A 16181-nucleotide genomic window follows, 5' to 3' on the forward strand; every position below is an offset into this window, starting at 1 on the left:
CAACTATGTCCCCATATGTGAATTAGTCTTGCCCCAAATTGTATCTTGTCCTAGCTTTGTCTATATGTGCCTTTTTCTATTTCACTTGCAATTCAAACAAAGAGTCTCCAAAAGCAGAAGTTTCTCTGGTACTCTTCCACTTCATCCCTTTCATCTTTTCCCCCCTCCTTACTTTCTAAAGGGGAATAGCCTTGTCTCACTTTGAATTGTTGAAGGATGCTTGCTTATATAATTAAAATGTGTGCTGTCTTCAAAAGTTCATCTCTTGCAGGTGTCTTGTGGTTAGCTAGCTAGACACTTTGTTAGTTTGCCAAGAAACATTGTCAACTGATAGGACTACCTTGACATTTTAGCAGAGCAGTTACGCGTAATTTAGCAGGGTAGTTAATTTTTAAGCTTTCCCCTAAGTTCATGCTTTCCCTGATCCTTCTTCCCTTCTCTGTTACACTGTATTGATGGTTGCTACAGGTTTGGCTATCTTTTCTTGGGAGGGGGTCTGAGACAGGTAAGCAGGCGTCATAAGCATGTTGTCAATTTGACTGCACATGAGACAGAGGCAATGAAAGATTGTGGGGATTGGTGGATCACTGATCAGATTGTCCCAGAGATTCTGGATTGGTGGATCACTGATAACTATGTCAAAGACCCTAGTCTGCCTATCCTTATGTGCTGGATTTGAGCACACTGTGGTGCCGGAGCTGTGGGCCAAGGTTGCCATAACTGAGCAATGCTGCTGATCAGGAGCAGGGTGTAAAGGCTGGAAAGGGGGACTTGACTTGAAGCTAACTCTGAGAATTGGGCAGTAACCTGTATTTGCTCAAGGTAGGGAAGCAGGGCAAGAGAACTGGAGTTGTTTTCTAGGGAAGAAGGAACACTCATAAGAACAGCCCCATTGGATCAGGCCATAGGCCCATCTAGTCCAGCTTCCTGTATCTCACAGCGGCCCACCAAATGCCCCAGGGAGCACACCAGATAACAAGAGACCTCATCCTGGTGCCTTCCCAGGATGGAAGGGAGGGGTTGCTTGCCTGGGAATGAAGCTGTTCTAAGTGCCTGGAGAGAGAATGATTGATGGATTGTCTATAGGCTGCCCTCTCCCCCATTGCTATTGTTAAATGTCTTTTTTTCTTTGATTTAAAGGGCACTTTTCATCACAACTGAACTCCGTGAGGCAGCCCACAAAGCTCAGCTGTCCAGTCTGTGTTGGATCATCTGCTTTGGTTGCATTGCAGGAGAGGGGAGGGGAGAGTGGGGGATGGACAGGAAAGGGGGAACACATTGTTACTGATCCTGGCACAGTTACCCTTCAATGGCGGTAGCAGTGGGGGTGACCTCACACAGCACCAACAGGTTTCCAACACACATGACAGCAAGGTGGGCAGTAAACAAAGAAGGGAAAACACTAGGGTCTTGTGTTCTGGATTTTTATTCCTTTTCCCTCCATAGAATCCTATGGGATCCTTGGTGAGTGACTCAGGCTGCAAACCTATACTCAGTTACAAGGGATTAATTCCCATTTTACTAAATGGAACTTACTTCTGAGTAAATAAGTTTAGAATTGTGCTGTCAATCAAGGAACTTTTCTTTAGTAAGTGATGGCCCTTGATGGGTGCAGTCTTAGTCTCTGCACCTGGCTCCTTCAAGAGGTCCTATTGGCCCATTAACATGCCTCTTTGATTGAATTTAGCCAGGAGTTGATGAGGGCAGCTAGCCTTAGAGATAATTCTTTTGTTTTGTTAAGAATCTGTATTCCTGAGTTAGGAAGCTCCAAGGAGGTAGCTTTGTCACAACGTGAAAAGTGCAGTGCCAACAAAGTGTGGTTCCTTCATTAGCATTTTTGACCAGGAAAAGCTCTGTGTGTGTGTGTGTGTTCTGATAGATCAAATTTGGCCTTCCTGGCCTGTGCATCTGAGGCCTCTTAACCATCAGTCCTAAAATCGAAGACACCCAGCACTCTATATATAGCTATGGTCATAATCCTAACCCCTTATGTCAGTGCTTTCCATCACTGGCATAGCAGTGCCAATGGGACGTGTGCAGCATCCTGTAGTTGGGTGTCACTCAGGGATGCCTCCTCAAAGTAAGGGAATGTTTGTTCCCTTACCTCAGAGCTGCATTGCCCATATGTCAGTGCTGGAAAGCACTGACATAAAGGGTTAGGATTGCATCCCTATGTCTCTTAAATGTTCTACAAATTAACCTACCAGACACATAAGTATTGTGAGAGGAAGAAAAACTTCCCTCTCACCACACCTAGCATAATTTTTTAAATATCACTCATGCTTCCCTAATTATCTTTTTCCAAGCTTTAAAGCCCCAGTCATTATAGCCTTTTCTTCATCTCTATCTCCTTCTCCCTTGAGGGGAGCTCCATAGCCAAGGGGTTTTGGAATGGTAGGGACATAAGGTTTAGGCTGCTGGGGCACTAACAGCACAATCGTATCCCACCCCCACCCCCCACCCCAGCCAGCACAACTCCCTTGTGCCAGCTCCCAAGTGTCGCAAATGTACTGTAAAGCATGTTTGTGGCTACTGGGGAGCAGGTTGGGCCAGCATGTGTTGGCCCAGCAGAGCCAGAATGGTGCCAGGACAGTGTGAGTTTGGGCCAGCATAGGTAGACCAGCACAGGGGGTGGGAGAGAGTGGAGAGAAGGAGGAACGAAGGTGGAGAGGAGGTGTCTGTTCTTTTGGGGGGGGGGGGGGGACATCCCTTATTGCCAGTGTATATTTTTTTTGCCAGAGTTTGTATTCCTTATTGTTCTCTTCCTTTGAGCAAGCCTTCTGCTTTCTAAAGGAAGTCCTCCTGGCTTCCTTCATTTGCGGCTCACTTCACTTTCTTGGCTCACTTCACTTGTGCAGATCTCTTCCTTTATCTGGTGGTGTCTGTCCCACTCATCTGTATATGTTCTTGTTGAGCTTTTGGGTTTTAAATAAGTGCACTCTGAAGATGCTTCTGACTTCCCCTTTCAGCGCCCTTTTTACTAGTCCCCTTATTCTTGAGAAGTCCCTTCTTTTGAAGTCAAATGTGTCTGCATGGAAATTGGAAATCTGGCATTGACCAGCTCTCCCTGCTCATCCAATTAAGTATCCATAATACATGTCACATCAATGTACCAGGATTAAATCCTAGATCAGGCTGGTCTTATGTGACCTGGAATTTAAGTAGCTTAAGGCTAGAAGGGTCACTACTAGGAGCACCAGAGGTTGGAGGACTGGAGGAAAGGCTGGAAACATGGTCTGGCTGACCCTCCTTCCTCAGGAACAACCAGCCACTTCCACCACCATATCTCCTTTGACCTTTCTCAATGGTGGCACAAACTCTGCCCTCACGCTTCACTGTATTGAAAACATATCCTCTCTCCAACAAGGCCAAACCCACCACCCAGGTAATCCCAGGTAACTCTTTAAGAAAAGAGAAGGAGCCCCCTCCCAGCCCTAAGTACACAGAGCAGATCTCATAAAACCACATTTAAACCAAACCTCACCCCACAGATATCAGGAGGAACAAGAAAGGAGTCCAGAATGTCCCACCACTCCCTTCTCACAAAGTCGAACACCAAACCAATACCCCGTCACTCTCCTCTCACAATGGCTTCTAGTGGTAGAGGAGGAGGTCTATGTCTTTGTACTTCCTGGAAGAGATGACCCAAAGGGGTGATCCTGTTTGGTATTGTCCTGCTTTGGATGTGAGCTACCCTGTGGGCCAGGCAACCTCCACAGGATGACAGTCCGAAGGGTGGATTTTGATTAGGCTGAGGCTGGCTCTTCTGCTGCTGCTGGTGTCACCACTCTGCTGCCCCTCTGCTCCTCCAACAAAAGAGAGAGGCTCTACTGTTTTAAGCAGCTAGGGGTGGGTGGAAGCAGGTTGGGGCCCTGTCCTGTTTGACAGCAGGCTGGACTAGTACCAAATCCCTTGCCTCCCGAAGATTGCAATCCAAAGAGATGGATTTTGACCAGGTTGGGGATCGATCCTTGGCTGCTTTGCTACTGCCACTGCTGCCCTCCTCTTGTCCCCTCTGCAAAAGGGGGAGATCAGTGGTAAGGCCTTCTGCTATTGTTGAGCAGTCAGGGAAGGCCTGGCAGTATCTGGCAAGCAGCAGGCCAGGCAAGGACCAAATACACTGCCTGGATACTTTGGCACCTACATAGCCATGTTCAAAACATACTAGCTCTGGTTAACACACACTTTAGTCACAGTATTACTACTTCTGCAGAGAAGAAATACTAGAGTGGGAGCACATTGGGCTCTGTCTTACTTGGCAGCAGGCTGGGCTGGTACCAAATACCTTGCCCCCAGAAGATGATAATCCAAGGAGGTAGATACTTACCAGGTTGGGGATGGTTCCTTGGCCACTCTGCTGCCATCCTCTACCACCTCAGCAAAAGGGGGACATAAGTGGTAAGGTCTTCTGCCATTGTTAAGCAGTCAGGGAGGGCCATGGCAGAACAGAAGGCCAAGCAAGGATCAAATACCTTATCTCAGTGGTTCTCATTCTGGGAGAGTTTGAGAGCCAGTAAGTCTTTGCAGGGGTGGGGGGGAGGTAGTGGGGGGGGGAAGGCAGCCTTGGGTGCATTGGGTGCACTTACCTAAGCCTCCTGCAGCCTCCCTGGGGTGCGGGTAGCCCAGTGCGAATTCTGGCAGGGCTTCCTGCAGCAGGAAAAGTGGATGCGGAGCAATTGCGCTCCACTTTTGCTTTAGCTGCCTTCCCCCCCCCACTTCTAGGGTGCCCCCGCACCCTTAAGGGGGCAGATACCAGGGCCCTCAGGCTGGGGCGTCCCGACACCCCGGTTTGAATAGCACTGCCTTATCTGGATGTTTTGGCACATATATAGCCATGTTCACAATGTACTAGCTCTGGTTAACATATGCATAACAGCCCAAGATGAGCTGCCTTCCTAGGCTGACGAGTCCCATCTACCCGGTATTGCAAGGGAGAGCAATACTTCCGTTTGCCTCCTCCCTGCTCAGCCTCTGCAATCCCTCCCCCTCCCCCTCCCCCTCTGCAAACTTCCCTTTGCCTCCTTCCTGCTCAGCCTCTGCAATCCCTCCCTCTCCCCCTCCCCCTCTGCAAACTTCCCTTTGCCTCCTCCCTGCTCAGCCTCTGCAATCCCTCCCTCTCCCCCTCCCCCTCTGCAAACTTCCCTTTGCCTCCTCCCTGCTCAGCCTCTGCAATCCCTCCCTCTCCCCCTCCCCCTCTGCAAACTTCCCTTTGCCTCCTCCCTGCTCAGCCTCTGCAATCCCTCCCTCTCCCCCTCCCCAAGCTTCCCTTTGCCTCCTTCCTGCTCAGCCTCTGCAATCCCTCCCTCTCCCCCTCTGCAAACTTCCCAAACTTCCCCTCATCTAAGAGAAGGAAACTCTGACCTCAAACCTCCACTGCCTTGTGGCTACATCCAGTTCTGGAAAAGGCTTCAGGAGTCAACCTCGAGGCAAAATCAGGAGCCGGAGTCCCTGAGGCAGTTCGTAGCTGTACACAGTCATGCTCTGGCAACTCCTGCGACACCACTGGAACCAACTGTATTGGCTTCTGCCTTTCCATTGGACCATTCCAGCGACGTGGAGAGGGGGGATTTGCTGCATGGGTAACAGCCTATCCTCCATACCTTCTCTACCCAGGCTTCGCGCACTGGAGAGGACACTCCAACTTCGCCATACGGCGTCGGCACAACACGGGAAGCATCAGTTTACCGGTTATAAGTCTTTGCTCGATTGGCGTAGAGCATGACGCCAGGGGCTGCTTCCGACGGTGGGAGAGATCATTGCATCTCATTGGGCAGCTACTGCCCGCCTTAAGCTGGGCAGTCCCCAGCCAGTAAGGTGTTGCCTCGCCACGGTCCGTTAACCTCATGGGGTGCGTGGGGTTTAGGGTGAAAACCGACAAGCGGATCGACAACTCTGCACCATGCAACAGAAAACAGAAAACTACTGCCCTAAAGCTGGGCACCTGGAATGTTAGGACAATGACACCTGGCTTCTCTGATGACCTGCAAGAAATAGACGACGCACGCAAAACAGCTGTCATCGACATGGAGCTGAGCAGACTGCAGATGGACATCATCGCCCTTCAAGAGACTAGGCTGCCAGATTCCGGATCTGTCAAGGAGAGAAATTTCTCATTTTTCTGGCAGGGAAAACCACCAAATGAAACCAGGGAACATGGCGTTGGCTTTGTGGTCAGAAATACCCTGCTGAAATCCATCATCCCACCTACTGTGGGAAGTGAAAGAATTTTGTCCCTGCAGCTCCAGTCATCAGCAGGACCTGTCACTCTCATCAGTGCTTATGCATCGACTCTGTTGTCTCCAGCAGAAGCCAAAGACAAATTCTATGATGACCTGGCCACCACTGTCAAGAAAATCCCTGTAAAAGAGCCATTGTTCATCCTCGGCGATTTCAATGCTAGAGTTGGTGCTGATAACAGTTCATGGCCCACTTGCTTAGGTCAGTTTGGCACTGGGAGGATGAACGAAAATGGCCAACGCCTGCTAGAGTTTTCCTGTCATCACGGTCTCTGTGTCAGCAACACGTTCTTCAACACACAGCCCCAACATACAGTCTCTTGGAGACATCCAAGATCAAAGCACTGGCACCAGCTCGACCTGATCCTCACCAGACGCTCCAGCCTTCCCAGCATCATGATCACACGCAGTTAGCATGGTGCTGCCTGCGACACTGACCCTCCCTGGTGTGCAGCAGAGTGAAACTGCAAACAAAGCGACTGCACCACACGAAAAAGGAAGGAAGACCTCGCATTGATACCAGCAAGACCCGGGATCAGAGAAAAGTGGAGGAATTTGCAAAAGTGCTTGAGGAATCTCTTCCAGGCCCGGCCGACGCAAACGCATCCAACAGATGGGAACATTTCAAGAATACCGTTTACAACACCGCCTTGTCCATATTCGGCAAGAAGACCAACAAGGCGGCAGACTGGTTTGAAGCCCACTCTGAGGAGCTGACACCAGTCATTGAGGAAAAGAGGAGAGCTCAAGCAGCATACAAGTCCTGTCCCAGTGAGCGCAACCTGCAGGTCCTCTGAACTGCTCGCAGCAAAGTCCAACAGACTGCCAGGAGATGTGCTAACGACTACTGGCTCCAGCTCTGCTCCCAGATACAGATAGCAGCTGACACGGGCAACATCAAGGGGATGTATGACGGTATCAAGCAGGCCCTAGGTCCAACGCAGAGGAAAATTGCCCCTCTGAAGTCTGCCACAGGCGAGGTCATCCAGGATCGGGCGCAGCAGAAGGAACGCTGGGTGCAGCACTACTCTGAGCTATATTCCAGAGAAAATGTAGTCACCGAAGAAGCACTGAAAAACATTGAGTGCCTGCCTGTGCTGGAAGAGCTTGACAGTGAACCAATCCTAGAAGAACTTCACGTGGCCCTGGATTCCCTTGCCTTTGGCAAGGCACCTGGAAAAGACAGCATCCCTGCTGAAGTCCTAAAATGCTGCAAAGAGATCATCGTCACTGAGCTGCATGAAATCCTCTGTCTCTGCTGGAGAGAAGGTGGAGTACCTCAAGACATGAGGGATGCAAACATCATCACGCTGTACAAGAACAAAGGCAACAGGGGTGACTGCAACAACTACTGTGGCATCTCCCTCCTTAGTGTTGTAGGAAAGCTGTTTGCCCGAGTTGCACTAAAGAGGCTCCAGGTACTTGCAGAGAGCGTCTATCCAGAATCGCAGTGTGGATTCCGAGCCAACAGGTCCACCACTGATATGGTATTCTCCCTTAGACAACTGCAGGAGAAATGCAGGGAACAACGACAGCCACTCTTTATAGCCTTCATAGATCTCACAAAGGCTTTCTACCTGGTCAGCAGAGACGGCCTCTTCAAGATTCTCCCCAAGATCGGATGTCCACCCAGGCTCCTCAGCATCATCAGATTTTTCCACAAGGACATGAAGGGCACTGTTGTCTTCGATGGCTCCACATCAGACCCTTTTGACATCCGAAGCGGAGTGAAGCAGGGCTGTGTTCTTGCGCCAACCTTGTTTGGGATTTTCTTCGCTGTCCTGCTGAAGCAGGCCTTTGGAACTGCAACAGAAGGCATCTATCTCCGGACCAGATCAGACAGAAAGCTCTTCAACCTCTCCAGACTGAGAGCAAAATCCAAAGTCCAGCTGAAATGTCTGCATGACTTCCTCTTTGCCGACGATGCAGCTGTCACTACCCACTCTGCCAAAGATCTCCAGCAGCTCATGGATCGTTTTAGCAAGGCCTGCCAAGATTTTGGACTGACAATCAGCCTGAAGAAAACACAGGTCATGGTTCAGGATGTGGACTCACCTCCCTGCATTATAATCTCTGAGCATGAACTGGAGGTTGTCCATGACTTTGTGCACCTTGGCTCAACGATCTCCGACACTCTTTCTCTCGATACTGAGCTAAACAAGCGCATCGGTAAAGCAGCTACCACGTTTTCCAGACTCACAAAGAGAGTCTGGTCCAACAAGAAGCTGACGGAACATACCAAGATCCAGGTCTACAGAGCTTGCATCCTGAGTACACTTCTGTACTGCAGCGAGTCATGGACTCTTCGCTCACAACAGGAGAGGAAATTGAGCACTTTCCACATGCGCTGCCTCCGACGCATCCTCGGCATCACCTGGCAGGACAAAGTTCCAAACAACACAGTCCTGGAACGTGCTGGAATCCCTAGCATGTATGCACTGCTGAAACAGAGACGCCTGCGTTGGCTTGGTCATGTCGTGAGAATGGATGATGGCCGGATACCAAAGGATCTCCTCTATGGAGAACTCGTGCAAGGAAAGCGCCCTACAGGTATACCACAGCTGCGATACAAGGACATCTGCAAGAGGGATCTGAAGGCCTTATGAGTGGACCTCACCAAGTGGGAAACCCTGACCTCTGAGCGGCCTGCTTGGAGGCAGGCTGTGCAGCATGGCCTTTCCCAGTTTGAAGAGACACTTTGCCAACAGTCTGAGGCTAAGAGGCAAAGAAGGAAGGCCCATAGCCAGGGAGACAGACCAGGGACAGACTGCACTTGCTCCCAGTGTGGAAGGGATTGTCACTCCCGGATTGGCCTTTTCAGCCACACTAGACGCTGTGCCAGAACCACCTTTCAGAGCGTGATACCATAGTCTTTCGAGACTGAAGGTTGCCAATACAAACAGCCCAAGCCTATGCATATCTACTCAAAAGTAAATCCCATTATAGTCAATGGGGCTTACTCCCAGGTAAGTGTGGAGAGGATGGGGTCCTGAGAACCCCATCCTATGCATGTCTACTCAAAAGTAAGTCCCATTATAGTCAATGGAGCTTACTCCTAGATAACTGTGAACAGGATGGCAGCCTGAGAACCCCATCCTATGCCTATCTACTCAGAAGTAAGTCCATTATAGTCAATGGGGCTTACTCCCAGGTAAGTGTGGAGAGGATTGCAGCTTTAGAGCCCCATCCTATGCCTGTCTACTCAGAAGTAAGTCCCATTATAGTCAATGAGGCTTACTCCCAGGTAAGTGTGGAGAGGATGTCAGCCTTAGTCACAGTAGTTCTGTTCCTGCAGACTAGAAATACTTGGGAAGAAGAAGAAAGCAACACAATGGAAGAACATTGGTGGTGGAGACGAGACTACGTGTTCCAGCATCCTTTGCGGCGGCGAGAAGGTGAAGAGGTCAGAACGGCTGTCTGTGTGGCCATGTCAAGAACTGGAGTTAACAAGCATCCCTGGGGAGGAGACTTGCGAACTACAACTCCCAGCTGACCCCGCGCAGGCTCCGGCTCGGAGCAAGCGGCCGCTTTGGAGGAGGCTGGTTCCTATTTTAAATCCAGCCAGCAAGCAAAATGGCGGCGTGGAGCTGAGTGTGAGGCACGGAGGAAGCGAGACACGCTGGGCGCCGCAGGAGGGGCACTGCCGGCTCCTTGCCCCGGTGAGTGCGGCCACCTGTGGGGCGAGGGGTCCTGCCTGTGCGAGTTGCAGGGCAGCCCCGCCTTGGGACTGGAGACCTGCCGCCTCTTCCACAGGGGGGCGTTGTGGGGCGGGGGACGCTGAGGGAGCCCCCGCAGAGGAGGCTTGGGGAATGGGAGTGGGGTCTGCGCTGCTGGGGTGTGTGGAGGACTGGTGAGTGGCTGGAGCAGGGGCGTTCAGGGGGGGCGAGGGAGCTCTGGGGGACCCTGCGCCCATTTTGGGGGGCTCTCAGGAGTGCCTGGAAGGGGGCGGAGAGGGAGGTCTTGGCACTGAGCTGCTGCTGCTCCCCCCTTAGTCCAGAGTCAGGCTGCTTCTCTCCACCCCTCCATCCTGTTGAGTATGGGTGGAGATGGAGCTGTGAGGGGTTAACTCCAGGTAAATGGGGGGAGGGGTAGAAAGAGAGAGAGGGTAAGTGGTGGGGAGAGAGAAGAAGGTACATTAGTGCGGGAGGAGAAGGTGAATTGGGTGGGAGGAAGAGAGAAGGTAAATTGGGGAGGGGGAGAAAGAAAGAGTAGGTATGTTGGGGAGGGAGAAGAGGGTACATTAGGGGAGGAGAAAGAGAGAAGGTAAATTGGGGAAGAGAGGGGGAGGTAAATTGGGTGGGGGAGAGAAGAAGATAAATTGGGGAAGAGAGAAGGTAAATTGGGTGGGGGGAAGAAGATAAATTGGGAATGGGGAGAAAGAGCGTAGGTAAGTTGGGGGGAGAGAAGAGGGTGCACTAGGGGAGGAGAAAGAAGAAGGTAAATTGGGAAGGATTGTGATCTTATCCACACTTAACCTGGGAGTAAGTCCCACTGACCATACTAGGACTTACTTCTGAATAGGCATGCATAGGATTGAGCTGTGAATGGGAGCTGTGAGATGCTAAGATGGGGACCCTAGGGGATTCCTGATGCTTCTCTGTTGGCCACTTCTGTTGTGTCTCGCAGCCATAGTGAGGACTTGGAGGTGAGCAGCAGCAGCTTCCCTTTTCCTGCTTGTTAACAGGGTAACAACAACTGTAAAGCTAAAGGGAGATGATGGGTGGGAGGGCAGAGAGCCCTGGCACTTCAGATAACTGCCTGAAACTGATGCTATCCAATGATGGATGCATTTTTTAATCAAAAGTTTTGCCTTGTTGCTGTGCAAGGTGCTGCTGGCTCCTTGGCTGTCTGGTTGCTTTTCTGTATTGCTGACTGTCTCTTTGCTTTGCTAAGTTTCTCAGGGAAATGTTTGGTTTCTATTCTGTTATTGTGGTGCAGTTGTTAGCCACGTTATTTTAAAGCAGATGATTGCTTTTTTAAGACGTGTCTGAAAATGTTCTTAATTAAAATATGAATATTAAAATTAAGATTGTTTTATCTTGGCTTGTTTACAGCCTTGAATCAATACAGGTTTTCTTCATATGAATTATTAGACAGTCTAGTCTTTGATACACATGAGGGGTGTGTATTTTGTTCCCTGTACATGATACAGACATACTGTATAGCTTGTTGGAGCACTTTAAATGTCCTGCAATATGTTAATTTATTGGAAGATATGTTTTCCATATGTGTTTGATAGTAGGAGTAGGGGCTCTGAATAATTAGATGTGATCAGTCATCAATGTGTTTGAAAATTTATTGTGGCAGTCTGTCTCTTTAATTTAGCACTTCAATCATTTGTACTTCAAATAACCTTTTTGTGCAATATAAAAAAAACTTGTATGAAAATATAGTAACTATCATAAGGTAGAGGTAACAACCTGAAGAACATGGTAATTTTAGGAGGAGCCATGACTTTCAACAGAAATGATAAGCTCCTAGTGTAAGAATGTGCTGTTAAATAGCTGCAGCTAGCTAGGCTTGGTCTGTTAAGTTTTAAATATTTAATTGCTATTTAAATCTTGTAGATAAAAGTAACCAAGCTGAGTTGTGTGGCTTTTACTTGGAAGTTGACATTGTGTGACATTTTTGTTCTGTGTGCAATTGCTGATCAGATACATACCAGATAGCAGAGCTAAAATGCAGAGGAGGAGAATTGGGAAAATCCTGATCACAATAGAATAAATAGGAATACTATTGTTGCATTGTGCAGAGCTTCATAACATAAATCAAGAATAAAGATACTAACAAACATTGGCTTTGTGTAGATATTTTGAGATGAAACAAACATTCACAGAGACATTTGAGGAAGGAAAGACATTATGTGTAAGATGAACTCTGTTACTAATGTCTAAAATGATATTGGACACTAGTCTGACATTGGAGGTTGCTTCAGGTCTTGCATGTAAATGAGCAATATGAGCAGTAATCGAAGATCTTATTTTTGCATTGTGTTCACCAAGCTGCCTGAGACATGCTGTTATGCTTTTTTTCAAAACAAAAAGAGGAAATACTATCTTTAACATAAAATATTTTACTCCAATATTTAGTTGTTAAAGGGATAATCTTAATTCAGTATTTGGACAAATGAATTTTCTATTTTTATTTTTTGCATTAAAACAATTGAAAACTGACCATCTGTGAGCATTTAGAAATAGCGTTATGCATTCGGAAATGCTCAATTAGAATTTAATAACCCAGCTAAAAAGGGTGTGTGTACTAAATAGGTTTTTAGAAATTTACTTCTAGATGAAGAAATAATGAGCTTTGCATTCTTATTCTGTACTATATAAAAGCATATGCTATGCAGGAGTGCTTGACTACCAATTATTCTGACAATATGGCATGAATAAAAATAGTATTGTGTTCAGAAAAACAAACAGGATTGGATGTAGGTATTTAACCATAGGCATAACACAGAATTGAAGAATTTACTCAAGAATAAACTGTTTGAAAAGGAATTTTTTTATAGTATCTCAGAAGTGTCAACTAGGTTTCTTTCCATATTAAATGAGTTTATACCTGTTACCTTAGACTTGAGAGTAAGCTCCTTTGAACTTTTTGGGACCTGTGTACAACTACACATACATAAATTGGGCTGGCCAGCCATATCTTTCACCAGGATAGGTGAAGGGGAGTGTCTTGGCCAAATCCAAATGTTTAGTATTGGATCATGTTTCATTTCTATAGGGATTCCTCTCTTCACTAGCCAACCTGTTCCTTTTTCAGTCAAGATGGAATTGAGTAGCCTGGTTTACTTCTAGAACATTTTAAAAATAACTGTTGACCCCCCCTTGCCCATTTTCCAAGACTAGATCAGACAACCAAATGCCTTGTAGCTGTAGAGCTTGGTATGTTAAGGAAAATCTGAACAACTTGTAGTTGTAGGCAACCTTCAGTCTCGAAAGACTATGGTATCGCGCTCTGAATGGTGGTTCTGGAACAGCGTCTAGTGTGGCTGAAAAGGCCAATTCGGGAGTGACAATCCCTTCCACACTGGGAGCAAGTGCAGTCTGTCCCTGGTCTGTCTCCCTGACTATGGGCCTTCCTTCTTTGCCTCTTAGCCTCAGACTGTTGGTCAAGTGTCTCTTCAAACTGGGAAAGGCCATGCTGCACAGCCTGCCTCCAAGCGGGCCGCTCAGAGGCCAGGGTTTCCCACTTGTTGACGTCCACTCATAAGGCCTTCAGATCCCTCTTGCAGATGTCCTTGTATTGCAGCTGTGGTCTACCTGTAGGGCGCTTTCCTTGCACGAGTTCTCCATAGAGGAGATCCTTTGGTATCCGGCCATCATCCATTCTCACGACATGACCAAGCCAACGCAGGCGTCTCTGTTTCAGCAGTGCATACATGCTAGGGATTCCAGCACGTTCCAGGACTGTGTTGTTTGGAACTTTGTCCTGCCAGGTGATGCCGAGAATGCGTCGGAGGCAGCACATGTGGAAAGCGCTCAGTTTCCTCTCCTGTTGTGAGCGAAGAGTCCATGACTCGCTGCAGTACAGAAGTGTACTCAGGACGCAAGCTCTGTAGACCTGGATCTTGGTATGTTCCGTCAGCTTCTTGTTGGACCAGACTCTTTGTGAGTCTGGAAAACGTGGTAGCTGCTTTACCGATGCGTTTGTTTAGCTCGGTATCGAGAGAAAGAGTGTCAGAGATCGTTGAGCCAAGGTACACAAAGTCATGGACAACCACCAGTTCATGTGCAGAGATTGTAATGCAGGGAGGTGAGTCCACATCCTGAACCATGACCTGTGTTTTCTTCAGGCTGATTGTCAGTCCAAAATCTTGGCAGGCCTTGCTAAAACGATCCATGAGCTGCTGGAGATCTTTGGCAGAGTGGGTAGTGACAGCTGCATCGTCGGCAAAGAGGAAGTCACGCAGACATTTCAGCTGGACTTTGGATTTTGCTCTCAGTCTGGAGAGGTTGAAGAGCTTTCTGTCTGATCTGGTCCGGAGATAGATGCCTTCTGTTGCAGTTCCAAAGGCCTGCTTCAGCAGGACAGCGAAGAAAATCCCAAACAAGGTTGGTGCAAGAACACAGCCCTGCTTCACTCCGCTTCGGATGTCAAAAGGGTCTGATGTGGAGCCATCGAAGACAACAGTGCCCTTCATGTCCTTGTGGAAAAATCTGATGATGCTGAGGAGCCTGGGTGGACATCCGATCTTGGGGAGGATCTTGAAGAGGCCGTCCCTGCTGACCAGGTAGAAAGCCTTTGTGAGATCTATGAAGGCTATAAAGAGTGGCTGTTGTTGTTCCCTGCATTTCTCCTGCAGTTGTCTAAGGGAGAATACCATATCAGTGGTGGACCTGTTGGCTCGGAATCCGCACTGTGATTCTGGATAAACGCTCTCTGCAAGTACCTGGAGCCTCTTTAGTGCAACTCGGGCAAACAGCTTTCCTACAACACTAAGGAGGGAGATGCCACAGTAGTTGTTGCAGTCACCCCTGTTGCCTTTGTTCTTGTACAGCGTGATGATGTTTGCATCCCTCATGTCTTGAGGTACTCCACCTTCTCTCCAGCAGAGACAGAGGATTTCATGCAGCTCAGTGACGATGATCTCTTTGCAGCACTTTAGGACTTCAGCAGGGATGCTGTCTTTTCCAGGTGCCTTGCCAAAGGCAAGGGAGTCCAGGGCCACGTGAAGTTCTTCTAGGATTGGTTCACTGTCAAGCTTCTCCAGCACAGGCAGGCACTCAATGTTTTTCAGCGCTTCTTTGGTGACTGCATTTTCTCTGGAATATAGCTCAGAGTAGTGCTGCACCCAGCGTTCCATCTGCTGCGCCCGATCCTGGATGACCTCGCCTGCAGCAGACTTCAGAGGGGCAGTTTTCTGCGTTGGACCTAGGGCCTGCTTGATACCGTCATACATCCCCTTGATGTTCCTTGTGTCAGCTGCTATCTGTATGTAGGAGCAGAGCTGGAGCCAGTAGTCGTTAGCTCATCTCCTGGCAGTCTGCTGGACTTTGCTGCGAGCAGCTCAGAGGACCTGCAGGTTGCGCTCACTGGGAGAGGCCTTGTATGCTGCTTGAGCTCTCCTCTTTTCCTCAATGACTGGTGTCAACTCCTCAGAGTGGGCTTCAAACCAGTCTGCTGTCTTGTTGGTCTTCTTGCCAAATATGGACAAGGCGTTGTTGTAAACGGTATTCTTGAAATGTTCCCATCTGTTGGATGCGTTTGCGTCGGCCGGGCCTTGAAGAGATTCCTCAAGCGCTCGTGCAAATTCCTCCACTTTTCTCTGATCCCGGGTCTTGCTGGTATCAATGCGAGGTCTTTCTTCCTTTTTTGTGTGGTGCAGTCGCTTTGTTTGCAGTTTCACTCTGCTGCACACCAGGGAGTGGTCAGCGTCACAGGCAGCACCCTGATAGCTGCGTGTGATCTTGATGCTGGGAAGGCTGGAGTGTCTGGTGAGAATCAGGTCGAGCTGGTGCCAGTGCTTTGGTCTTTGGTGTCTCCAAGAGACTATGTTGGGGCTTTGTGTTGAAGAATGTGTTGCTGACACAGAGACCGTGATGACAGCAAAACTCTAGCAGGCGTTGGCCATTTTCGTTCATCTTCCCAGTGCCGAACTGACCTAAGCAAGTGGGCCATGAACTGTGGTCAGCACCAACTCTAGCATTGAAATCGCCGAGGATGAACAATGACTCTTTTATGGGGATCTTCTTGATAGTGGTGGCCAGGTCATCATAGAATTTGTCTTTGGCTTCTGCTGGAGACGACAGAGTCGGTGCATAAGCACTGATGAGAGTGACAGGTCCTGCTGATGACTGGAGCTGCAGGGACAAAATTCTTTCACTACCCACAGTAGGTGGGATGATGGATTTCAGCAGGGTATTTCTGACCGCAAAGCCAACACCATGTTCCCTGGTTTCATTTGGTGGTTTTCCCTGCCAGAAAAATGAGAAATTT

At 48.7% G+C, this 16181-nt stretch overlaps 1 protein-coding gene across 2 annotated transcripts in view; it reads left to right on the forward strand.

The window, feature by feature from the left end:
• Positions 1 to 9805: 9805 nt before the first annotated feature.
• The window catches only part of NCOA3 (nuclear receptor coactivator 3), a 137725-nt gene continuing 131349 nt past the window's right edge, over positions 9806 to 16181 (forward strand). For both annotated transcript variants that reach the window (XM_066623433.1, XM_066623434.1), the window contains exon 1: positions 9806 to 9895. The gene's annotated coding sequence lies outside the window, so the exon portion shown is untranslated. The remainder of the gene's footprint in view (positions 9896 to 16181) is intronic.

This window comes from Tiliqua scincoides, chromosome 4 (genome assembly GCF_035046505.1).
Source record: "Tiliqua scincoides isolate rTilSci1 chromosome 4, rTilSci1.hap2, whole genome shotgun sequence".
NCBI classification, from domain to species: Eukaryota; Metazoa; Chordata; class Lepidosauria; order Squamata; family Scincidae; genus Tiliqua; species Tiliqua scincoides.